The sequence below is a fragment of the Macaca mulatta genome, chromosome 8 (genome assembly GCF_049350105.2).
Source record: "Macaca mulatta isolate MMU2019108-1 chromosome 8, T2T-MMU8v2.0, whole genome shotgun sequence".
In the NCBI taxonomy this organism is placed as follows: Eukaryota; Metazoa; Chordata; class Mammalia; order Primates; family Cercopithecidae; genus Macaca; species Macaca mulatta.
In genome coordinates, this window is record NC_133413.1 from 83,172,487 (window position 1) to 83,185,509 (window position 13,023).

General features: G+C 38.6%; 1 protein-coding gene and 1 pseudogene across 1 annotated transcript in view; one reads left to right on the forward strand and one right to left on the reverse strand.

Annotated features, from left to right (window-relative positions):
• KCNB2 (potassium voltage-gated channel subfamily B member 2) overlaps positions 1-13,023 on the forward strand; it is a 411,442-nt gene that overhangs the window by 83,332 nt on the left and 315,087 nt on the right. The window lies entirely within an intron of this gene.
• Positions 5,420-6,181, reverse strand: LOC114680379 (HAUS augmin-like complex subunit 1 pseudogene; annotated as a pseudogene).

Sequence of the window (13,023 nt, forward strand, 5' to 3'; positions counted from 1 at the left end):
AGCAAAACCACAAAGCAGGCGATCACATCTGGCCTCTGCAAGTCCTTAAGGAAGCTACCACTATGTCTGTGATAATTTTGAATTTATATTCCTCAAAAAAAGAATGTTTTAAATATCTTTCACACTGTTATCCAATATACATTGAGTCACTGACAGACTATGAAGATTTATCTTATGCACCTAGACAGATATGTCTAATTATTTCCATGTTTCAGCAGCATTTGACTTGGAAGAAACAAAATGTAACAATAAAATCCCTCTTACATCAAATCAATGTTTCACTGTGTATTAAGATCTCACCATCTGTGGAGTGTGTTCAATTGGAGATACATCATCCCTCAGTCTAAGCTGTACTACTACAAGTAAATTTCACTCCACATTGGCCTGTCCTAGCCACTCAGGGGTATCTGATAACCATATTCACGCCTCCAGTGTAGTCGCATTGTAAACCCTTGATGTGGTTAAACAGTGCACTTGTTAGTTGCTGTCATTGGCACATTGAGCATTCAATTAGCAGAGTTCCTTTCTTCTGCCGTAAATTCAGAATGGTCCACATTTAAAATTCATCACGAGAATGAAGTAACGTGAAAGAGTGAATTTCTTGAGCTCTTGCAGTTATTCAGATGGGATCTTACCCGTTCTCAATACGCAGAGATTATGGGTTTAAACTCCCACACTGTTGCTGAGATAATGACACCAACTCAAAGCATAAATGTGGACGATCTAAATTTAGTCAGGTAGCAGTGGATTCTCCTGTAGAAATGCTGCCTTTCTGCTAGGAAGGATGAGGAAACGTAGCTAGTCACACATTGATGTAAATTAGTTTTGCTCCTGAAAAAGAGTGTAATGTACAATCTGCAGTAGGCAGCTCTTATTTCTGATAGCATCACAACCTGTTCTCCCAGTGCTGTTTATTGGGTAAAAATTGTTTTATTAGATATTGATTAAATGCCAAACAGCAAGGAAACACCTTTTAGTTTTAAATATATGTATTTTATAGATACAGAAAGATATCTATGATGTCTTTATATTAGTTTCTACCATTGAAGGATTTGTTGTCATCCTAAAGGGTCAATGCGTGATGGTAGGTGTGGAATCAGAGAAGACTTGGGTTCAAATCCTAGCTCTACTCTAATAGTCCTGTGAAGGTAGACAAGGTTCTTAAATCGGAAATTCGATTTATTGTGCTGTTAAAGGAATCTTCCTCACCTGATCGTCCAGTGAAATGAGATCACACAGTGAAATGGGGGATTGAGTACAGCGTAGATGCCAGTCCCTGACTGTTGTAGTTAGTGGACACAATTGCTCTTATTCTCTGTGCTGAAGAGTAGGTGTTTATAAGGGCACCTGCTCTTATAGGATTTTTCTAATAAGAATTGCTTCGGGATGCTATAAATCTGTCATCTTGTGACTAGGTGCTCAAAGTCTTTGTCTCCCTCCCATTGGTTCTGTCCTTTCTGAAAACAACTTATTTCATTTCTTAAATAATTTGCTGTCCCCACTCCATCCTGACAGAAAAGTTCAGAGGAGACATGATTTCCTTGGAGACTCAGAGATGCCATAACTTACATATAACCACACAATGGCCCATGTGAGCTAGGTGGCTAAATGCCGAAATACTTTTGAGAGACCAAAAATATCAAAGAAGTAGAGGCAATGTATTGTCCCTGGGAGGCAGGACGCTATGAGCGGGTGATAGAAGTGGCTAAGGAAGCAGCATCAGTCCACACCGCAAGGGGAGACCAAACCTCCCCACATAACACCAGCTGCCCGAGCAGGCCCTTGGACTCCACGTTTGCGGTGGGTAGGGAAAGAAAGGCCTGTCCAGAAAACAGGAGCATGGAACTCCTTAGACTTGAAACATAGACCCAAGTCTGCCTTTTACTAATTGCATATAGTGGATACATCATTTGCTTTCTCTGAGTCTCGGTTTCCTTATCTCCAAAATGAAAATCACAGACCTGTCTGCTTATGGGAATGAAATAAGATGTCGTGTGTGAAAGCACTTGGTAACCTGTGGTTCTGCTTAATACTAACCACTCCATGGCTCTGAAATCACACACTGAAGGGCATGTGAGGCAAAAGATGAAGCAAAAACTCCCTTTAATCCTCTGTGGTTTGGCTTCTCAGTTGTACGAGAATTGCCTAAGGTACTGGTTTAAAATACAGATTTCAGGGTTTCACCCCATAAGTTTCTAGTTTCTTTGGCCCATGGCGGAGCCTGGAATCTGCATTTTAAACAAACATATAGGTGATTGGTTAGAACTGGTTGGTCCCTTGGGCCACATTTTGAAAACTGCTGTTCTGCCCCTCTTAGCCAGACCACTGGGGATGGGTGTGTTTTGGGGGATTACTAAGAGCTAATAATGTGGAAAATCATATATTATAGGCTGGAAACTTTGATACCTCTATTGTACTTTAAAATTTGGAAAGTTTATAACAAGTTGAATAGGGCAAAAAAGTTTTCTTTGCCCAAGTGAGGCATAGTTTTTAAAGGTGAGGGAATGAAGTAAACAGATAAAGGAAGAAAGTCAGATAGATAAGATCAACATATTTACTCTCAGTAGTGTCTTTAAACTCTCAGCTGCAAGTATCATAATTTGCTTTGATAAGTTTTTTAAGTTAGTGAACAAAACATAATTAAGTTTAAGTTGAGCAGAAAATAATTTATTGCTTTTGAAATGCTGGCTGCCCTGTACAGGATTATCTCAATCTTTAACTGTCTCCAGTTCATGAAACCCAAGGCTACCTATTGACAAGGGAAAAAAAAGCTTTTCTGAGGTACATGAAAAGATTCAGGCATTTTAAGGTTCTCAATCATATCACCTTTTCTCTCTTAGGTTTTAAGCTGAAGGATTCCATTTGAATTTGCACGTTTTGTTGAAATTAAGTGGAGGGCCTTTCCGAATTGTCAGCTTTTATTTCTTGCCCATTCAAGCTTCCATTTAGAATTGGTATAAAATTAAATCTGCGGTGGAACTATAGCTATAATTTTGTAATCAATATGGATTTTGATTGTGCAAGTGGCATTCTTATGAGTAGTGGAAGCTAACAACAAAACAGTGTCACATATAATAACCTCATGAGTGTTAAGAGTCAGTCTTACTGGCTTTTTTTATTCCAATGTTTATGAAATTTTTAAATCACCAAAGTCAGTCACATCTCAGCCTGTGTAAAATTCTCTAGCTCTTAGGCTTTTTTCATTTTTCTTTCAGGTCTCAGTTCATATATTAAATGTGGTTCTAAGGGTTCCAAACTACCCCTTGCAAAGGAACCCCTTTCATCTCTATCACTTTATTTGGCTTCATTTTCAAGCACTGTCTGAATTGTCAAGCATTTCATTTCATGTAGCACTGTCTGAAATTTTCTTATCTGTGTATGCATTTATTTACTGTCTTCCTCTTCCTATGGAATGCAAAGGTTATCAGAGCAAGGACTTTTGCCTATCTAGGTTATTGCTCTTTCTAGGACCTGAAGCTATACCTGGAACACAGGGAGAAAACTAATAAATATTTACTGTATATATGAAGAGGAGGAGTTAATATAATAGGCACAGTTTTCTCAGGGCTCTATATTCTGTCCTTTGCCTATTACTGAAGTCTGCTGGAGGCAGATTGGAGGGACTTAAATGGATCTCACAGCTCTTACACATTCCTTAACTAAATGGCTTCCACAATTCCTCTCTCTCTTGTAATGTTCTGTGGCTTCACACCTCGAGCCAGGTGTCTGCTCAATTGTGATTTATGCAGGCCAGTTCCAAATAGCAGTGAAATAGTGACTGAATAGTAAAGGGCCACAGATGCATCTATGAGGCCAGGGTCGGGGGAAATGGTCTGTGCCCTTTCATTTCCCTCTCTTTCCTCTACTTTTCTTAGCTAGGAGGTATCCTTATGTCACCTGTCTGAAACCTGTATACTAATGTTGCTCCAATCCTCCCATCTTTCCAACATGATAGTTTCCCACCTGGTGTCTGAGCAGTATTTTGGAAGAAAACACTCTTATTTTCAATTCCAAAACAAAGATAGCCAGTGATGTATGTTGCAGAGAGAAAAGGAAGATAGGCAAGGACAGGATTTGGAATGGAGGCAAGAGAACATTGTTTTAGAAAGGCAGGGATTTGGTGCCCAAATCAGATTGTTCTGCCTTCTCCATCCAACTCCAGAAAGACTTGAAGAACTCTCATCTTTGAGTGGCAGGATCAACTTCCATGCCCTGAAATTTCCATTTGGTCCTCGCATATTCAATATGGAGCAGAAACCAGTGCATTTTGTCAGTATAGGCTAGCATCACAGAAATGAAAAAAAAATAAATGACAGTAGACTATAGCTCGTTTTGATTAGTGGACATTTTTACAATAGACCCTTAATTATTCAGTCACTATTTCACTGCTACTTGGAACTGACCCTGTTAGTCTTAGTCATCTATGTTGCATGTCTTTCCTTCACTTGTAAACTCTCCATCTAGTGGTTTTCCCAGATGCTGAATTTGCCCCCCACCACTGCCCCAAGAAATAAACAACTCATTAAAAATAGAGCAAATTTTGGCAAATGCTGTCTGCAGCCTATTTTAGAAAACACGCACCATATTATCTAAGCAGTGTCTGAAGCTCTTTAGTGAGGCATATGTAACTATGTGGTGGAACGACTTCAGGGATCACAGCATGGAGCATCGGCAGTGACATCTGGAGTCTTTCATTATGCAGTTACTGGTGCTGCACAGCCTCCCACTCACCTTGGTACCTGCACACACTGCTGTTTCTCCTGCAGCCCCTTGTGTGGCTGCATCTGTATGGTGGGAAAGCTAAAAATATCTACCGAGGTGGCAATGTAGACTGACATTAGCTCATAATCCTTGCAAGCTGCACATGTGTGTTAAAAAAAAAGAAAAAAAGAAAAAAATCCCAAAGAACTAACATCCCAAATGATTCAGGTTTCTGTAGGAACTAGAAACAGAGAAGTAGACTCAAGATCAAAACCAAATAGTGCCCCCAAGTCATTTTTGAGATCTTATACCCTTAGAATCAGAGAAACTGTCCTTCTTTTTCTTGCCCATTAATTCACCCTAAGTATTAGTTTAAAAATACAATGTTGCTGTGTTGTCATGTATCCAACTAGTTGATAAAACTACAAGATTTTAATAAACATAAATTTTTATTATTTTGCAGTTGATATTGAAATAGAACACTAGTGAAAGAATTTTAGTTACTCATTTTTTTCCAGAAAAAATGTATTTTAATATGAAAATTGTATATTTGGACACAAAAACTACTATACACAACAAGAAACCATGATTTGATCAATTATGACATTATTATCTCTTCTAAAAACACAGAAATAAGCAATTCCAAGAGGAAAAAAGAAGTCTGTAAAGTCCTATTCAGTTTACTTTTTTAAGGAAAATGATATTTATTTGACTCAGGTCACGGTTCCGTTGTGTCTACTTTCTTTGTAAGTTCAGCTTTGGTGCTACCTAATCCTCTCTTTGCTTCTTCAATTTTCACTTGAGCAAGAGATGGATTCAGCATTAAATCTAAATAGAACTCCATTTTTGTCTTCAAAGGTACGGTCTGTCATTTTAACTCCGCCAGTTTCTCTGATACCACTACTAGGGACTGATGAAATGGAGAAGCATCCATGCCTCTAGCTGAAAGTGGCTCCTCTGCAGCTTTGATTTCAAATCTGAACTCTTCTAACTTTGCTTTTCCTGTTCTGAAGATGACCGTTGACTTTGGCCCTTTCCAAAGACACATGAAACTCTACTTTTTTGAGATCCTCTTGTTGAGATTTTTCTAATACTAATGTTGCGGTTAGATTTTTTTTTCAAGATTTTCCCATTCAGTCTTCATTTCCTCAGTTTGGGATTTTGTTTGAAAAGATCAGATGTCGAATTGTTCACTGCAGGGATAAACCTCGCTAGTGAGGTATCTTTGGTTTCAAGGGTCATGCGCTGTCAACCAAAGCATTCGAATACATGGAACCCACGCTGGAGAGATTGGCAGGGGGAAAATTCACACTCCTCATGAGAAGGTCTTGAAGAGGCTTGGCTTGTGATTCATATCCACTTGCTTTCTGCCTGTTTCAAGAGGTTCACCTCATACTGTGGAATGGGATTACCTCCATTTTTTTTTTTTTTTTTTTGATCACACAGCAACCTGCACCTCTTTCTCCTACTGGGGCTCCATAGCTGATGCTTCTGCCACTTCACACAGAACTCCTCATGGAAAAGTGCCCCTTATTTATTAATTTTCATTTCAAGAATATTATTTTATTATCTTCAAATTTTATTTTATCTAAATCTTATCATCCATAAAAAAAGAAATGAGACCACAAATTTGTGGGAATGTGTTTTTAAAAGAATCCTGCTAACATACATACATTTCATCTCTTAACCCTTTCTGACTCCCTGTATATTTTTATTTTTTCCAAATGATTCAATCCCAACATGTCAGTAGCGACCTCCCATACATACCAAGAAGCTTCTGCCATCTGGTTGTATATGTGGAGGACGTGGCAGTCAAGATCCCCAGAAGGATCAAACCCCCCAGCCAGATCCCTGCTTCCAGATCTGTTTTCTCAAAAAACTTGAAAGTTGGGATGGAGTATAACAACTTGACACCATCATCAGTTCAGCTAATGGTTGTTTCTCTTGCTTCCCAGAAAGTTAGTTTGTTTTTTGTCTTTTTATACCGGAGTAATGACATTACTTGACTTGAGCATTTCCCTGCACTCATTTTTAATTATTTATTTATAATTTTTTATTTTTAATGTTTGTGGGTACATAGTAGGTATAAATATAGGGTACATGACACGTTTGGATACAGGCATACAGTGTGTGATAATCACATCATGGAAAATGGGCTATCCATCCCCTTGAGCCTGCACTCATTTTAATTAGCAGTCGTTTTGTTTTTACAGAAATAATCTGGCATTAACCTCACAGTTTTAATAAAATGTAGACTAAAATTCTCTATTAATTACACAAGTAAAATAAGGATCTAATGAAATCTGTGGCATGATTTCACCATCCTTTGAAACTGATTTTGAAAAGTTGTCTCCCAGTTTAATGTTGGAAGCTGGTCTTCATACATCCCAGAAGTGTTCATCGTGTTCATGTAACCTCAAGCATAGGCAACATTTCCCTCATTCATGTTATTTCACCAGCTCTATTAGACCCTGAGACAAATTATATATACTTAACAGTTTGCCTTTTAAAATATGTTTGTATTATCTATAATCAATTTTTTAAAAATCATTTTGTCAATTAGTGCATATTTCATGAGTATCTATGATGTTACCAAGCCCTCTGAGAAATGTTAGGGATAAATTGATAAATAACAGTCTAATTCTTATGGAATGTACATAGAAAATAAACAGTGTTTGACTTTTCTGAGGCCTTTTTTTGTTCTGCAAAATAGGAATCAAAATGTTTGCATAGTTTCAATATGTTATAGACATTTTAAGTGGCGTATAAGTGATTTCAGAAGAAGAAAAGCCTACACTTCTGTAACTAGTCTTCTGGATAATATCTACACAGTCTTTCACTGTAATCCAAGAGTACTGAGATTAATTGGAGCATTTCTTGACCCTCCAATAATAGGAGACATTCGAACGTGTTATTAACATAATCTGCCATTGTAGAGAACAGCTGAAATAATGTGATATGAATATCATGATCAACCTTGATGGAATAAACATCTTCCTACAGATGCACAGTGAGATGGGGATGAAAGCCCTTTTTCTGTGTCAAGCTTTCAAAAATGGTTAATTTATTACTCTGAATACTTTAGGCAAATTACAAAGAATGGAATGAAGAAGGATGTGAATAATCTAAGTAATTAAACCCTACTGTGCAGCTTCTTTGAAAGTTAGTCTAGGGTTTATGCCGTAGAATTATGTAAGAATCTGTTAAGAGAGCTTATTGTTTAATTGTTCTGGTCTATATAACAGTGTTAACTAAAACATAACCTGTGTTCAGTAGAATTTGGTTTGAAGTGGGTTTATCTCCAACCCCTATCTACTAAAATGCTCCATGCATCTTAGTTACCTGTAAGAAAGCCCCGTAGTAAAGCTCTGAGAGCTCCCAGACACCAACATTTCTATTTGGGATCTGTTCCAGCTCCTGCTAGAACTTGCCATGTGGTTTTATTCAAGACACCATCTACCTGAGCTCAAATTTCTCTATCTATAAACCAAGGGAGTGGGCCCCAAATTCTGATTTTATCAAAATCAGAATACTATAAGAAGGAAAGTGGAGGTTTACAAATACCATTTTTGATGTATCTTCATTGACTAAGTGTTAATTATACTGCCATTTCACTGCAGCATTTCTGTTGTAAAGACTTCTGTTCCAGTGAGTCAGAGTCAATCAATGTTGAGGTTAACTTTCTCTGGCTATATTGATTGGGTGATAGTTATCCCCAAAGCTGGAGGAAGCAAATAAATTCCTTCTACCAACTTAAATTGTAGAGATGTCTGTCACAGTTTAGGGGCATTTCTTGCTATTTGCCCTTCTGGAGTTGTTTTGATTCCAGGAGTACAGAGACTCAACTCCAGCTTTGAAGAGGAAGGTTGGAGATGAACAGAGGGAGATACCTCTGAGCCCAAGGAAGCAGCACCAAGGATAAAGTGGGGAAGAAAACCAAGTGTCACTTATTCAAAAGCGAAGGCTGTGATCTGCAGTTTCTGATTTGTTCTGATAGAAGACTTTGGAACCCAAACCATCTGGACACATTTCTGGGACAATAAAGAATTGAAAAAGGTTTTACAAATAGAAGGAAGGTGGATAGGTTATCAGGGGAAAATATGAGTCACGACCTTGTGGACTAGTTTAGAGGAACCAGATTCCTAGCACATAGGAGGCCTTAACCAGATTAAAAAGATAACTGATTTGTCATATTTATCTGCCTGGTCATATTCAAAAAGCTTCACCTGTATTAGCTTAATTAATTCTCATGACAACCACTACAGGTAGGTCTTTCCTCTCCTTATTTAATAACACGAGAACATGGATTTATAAAGAAGTTAGGTGCCCCAAATCACAGTTGTGAAGCATCTGACCCACTGAGGCTGACCCCAAAGACAGACTGTCATTGGCACAAATGTCCTTTCTGGCTCTAGGCTTCTTAGTTCCCTCATGATCACCCCTTCCTTTCATGGCCCCCCAGATGCTTGAGCACTTCCTGATCGGTGCATAAGCATGTGTTCATTATTTAAGAGTGCTTATGCCAGTAGGTAGCTTATCTACAAATCATTACTAGAGACAGAATTAGGAGCCATGCCTCCTCCTCATTTCTCTACTCACTCGGCTCTTCTTTTTAAATCAATCAAGTCTCCATAATGTTCCTATTAGTAAAATACTTAAACATAAGCTATTTTACAAATATGTGCTAAGTTCTTAAATATCTTCATTCTGCCTCATGCATGCTTGGCTTTCTGTGCTAGTGTCTCAGTCAAAGCATATGGAATTGGATAGTTCGGGTAGAAAGCTTCTCCAATTATCTATATGTTCAGAAAACTGGGAAAACATCCTCGAAGAAGAAGCACATATTAAGTGCCTTTTCCCTGACAGATTTTAGCTTACCACAGGATTTCAACCCTTTGTTCTTGGGGAAGTACTTTCTTCAGCAACAAAAAAGATAACATTATGGTTCTGTGGTACACTGTGATGTCTCCCAAACCTTCTTTATAAGCCTGAGATGGCTTTTCAGAAATGGTTTTTGCTCAGAGGTATGGGTTTTTTTTTTTTTTTTCATTGAACAAGGAATGGAAAATATGCTAATTATAATTGAATAATAGACTCAAAATTTAGATTAACCCTACCAGATCACACTAACAAGATACTGTGATTCGGCATTCATTTGTTTGGTCAACACATCATATTGAGCATTGCAGTAGGCAGATTCATATGGCAGTCCCCATGACCCCCACCTCCTGGTGTTCAAATGTGGATGGGGCCTGTGACTTGCTTAAAAACAACAGAGTAGGGAAAGCCAGTAGGATGTACTTGGTTACATCACATAACATTGCAGTGCCCCTCTTGCTGGAGCCTCTCCTTGCTGGCTTTGAAGATGCGAGCTGCCATGCTGTGGGCTTCCCGTGTTGGGAGCTCACCTAGCCAGGAACTGAGGGTGGCCTCTTAGAGCTGAGGGAAGCCTCCAGCCAACAGCTAGTGAGAAATACGAGTCCTCAAGATCACATCCTTTAGGAACTGAATTCCGCCAACAAAAGCAGATCCTTTCCCAGTCAAGCCCCATAGGAGACCTCAGCACCAGCCAGCAGACACCTTTCTAGCAGCCTGGTGAGACACCAGCGGGAGACGTAGTCAAGCCGTGTCCATATTCCTGACCCACAGAAGCTGTGAGATGCTAGGCCTCTGTTGTTTTAAGTCACTGAGTTTGTGGTAATTTGTTATATAGAAACAGGAAACTAATACAAACACCCTCAGTATTCCAGACACATTTTGAGGAATTGGAAATGGAGCAGTGAACAAAATGAAGTCCCTGTTCCAAGGAGCTTGCATTTCAATAAATCTAAAACATAGACATTTTAGAAGCTTTAATTCATCTCAGTTTCAAAGTGAAAACCTCAGTGGTCCCAAAATGGGAAAGAAAAATGTACTTAAAATATTTATTTTTTACTTTTACTATTATTTTTTGAGACAGTCTCACTCTGTCACCCAGGCTGGAGTGCAGTGGCACAATCACAGCTCACAGCAGCCTTGACCTTCTGGGCTCAAGTGGTCCTCCCACCTCAGCCTCCTAAGTAGCTGAGACTACAGTCGTGTGTGACCATGCCTGGGTTATTTTTGTCTCACTTTATTGCCCAGGCTGGTCTTGAACTCTTGGGCTAAAGTGATCTTTCTGCCTCGGCTTCTCAAAGTGCTAGGATTGCAGGCATGAGCCACTGAACCCAGAAAAATGAGCATTTCTTTTCTGGTCCAAAGAAGGGAAAATAATGCTGGACATATCTCAGTATTGACTTACCAGGTGATCTTATTCAAGGAAAGAGTGGGAGAACAGGGGTTGTCAGCTACAGAACACGAGTTCTCCACGGACTGTAGCTTTAGAATCAGAACTTTGCAGTCCCACGATAATGCAGTCTTACAGTATATGTCACTATTTCAAAAAAAAAAAAAAAGATGCTGAAAAGCTTAAATGCATAACTGCCAAAAGTCACCAAAATAAGAAAAACAATTTCAAAATCAGCCTAGTGATTTTGTTTCTATAGAAAGACCATTGTCTAAAAGAAAACCTAGAATTCATTCAGCATTTTCAGAAGATCGAAGTCACATTCAGGGACAACATGTATGTTAGTTCTAGTGTCCAGACAAGACAGCTAAGAAGGGCTTGAATTTTCACACAAGCTACCTGGCTTTATAAGTAACCCCAGAATGCTCAGGCACACAGGCCACAGAATGCCCAGAAGACACAGGCCATAGTCCACCCAAAGCCCAGTGTCTAGCAAATTTGAGCTGCCAGTCACTTGGGGGACCAAGGAGCCTGTACTGTATTTGAGAAACCACAAAGCTAAGCCCACATTCTATAGAATAGACTTTTGAAATTAATGTGTAATCAATCACACTCAGAATATATTTGGGCAGCTTATATGTACAATGTGTTGCATGCAGTTAAATGACTAATATTTCTATTGCGGTGTACAGAAGGTGTTCATAGAACTAGCTCTTGTTTAATCGCAGTTATGGTTATTAATAAGATGTATTGAGCACTAGTTCTGTCTAGACCTTGTGCAGAGTGCTTTGATATGTTTTTAATTTTATTTTCTTAAAAGGATTATTGTCCCCATTGAATAGATGGGACTAAACCTTAGAAAGCCTAAGACACATACACAAGATCCAACAATGAGAAAATGTAGGGCTTACAATTTTAATTCAGGCAGTCTGATTGCAGAACTGGTGCCCTTGACCGCTATGCATGGCACCTCCTGTTAATGTGACAAGCACGGTGTCAGATGCCGTGTTCTTTCATTTGTTCTTTATAACAACCCTGCAAAAGGTATTTGGGAGTGATGGGATGAGCCTTGAAAAACTTCAAGTAATTTCAAGGCTTCAAAATTTCAAGTAATTAGTTTAAGAAAGAGGGAAGATATCGACATGCATCTTCTGATGCCATAATCACTTTTTACATTACCAGGCTAACTGGGGGCTCTAAGGGCTATTGTTCTAAGTAGGAAACCATTGTGTGTTAATATTTATCAAGTATTTAGAAGATCAATCTACTTCCAAGACCTTCCCCATCAGTTTGATAATGCCTAAAATTCTAAAAGCTCATGCCAAATTTCTTTACCTTAAAGCTTTGAAATTATTCTTAGTCATTTACCCTTATCAGTCATGTATACTTTAGTAAGAATAAGTTTATCTCACTCATTCATGAAAGTAGATTTTTATGGAGAAGAGGATGCAAAAACTTGAGGATTGCAGATGCTGAATCTTCTTTAGAGAAGGTCACTAAGAGTGAAGAAAAGAGCAGATGATATTTAGCCTAATGGCTACCAGAGATATTAAGAACACTTTCTGGAGGTCTCAAATTTGTTTTTTTTTTTTCTGTATAACTAATTATATTTTCTATCATAGACAACCTTGTGTATAACCTAGAAATGGTGGAAAGTATATGATCCAAAAGCAAGGTACCATCAGTTCTCCTCTGTACTTATTTTGAAAATTGGAAATTGTCCCAACACATTTGGATACATTAGAGAACAATTTGAACATAATGAAAATGTCTTGTTTTTTATGCGTGATTTTTATCCATGATAACACTAGGTGAATGCAGAAAACTGCATCCAGATGAACAGAGCTGTGTAGGAATGTGCAAACTGCACACAGGCTCACACCTCAAACATCTGCCAGCTTCCTCTGCTCACCATGTGCTTTGAGCCACACCCATCCACATCTGGCGTTAGAACTTGCCTTCTGACTTCAGATAACCCTCCTTCCATACTTCCTAATGGCTTACTAACTGCAACCTTTTGACACTTACTTCTGCAAGCAAACTCCAGGTCTTTTTTC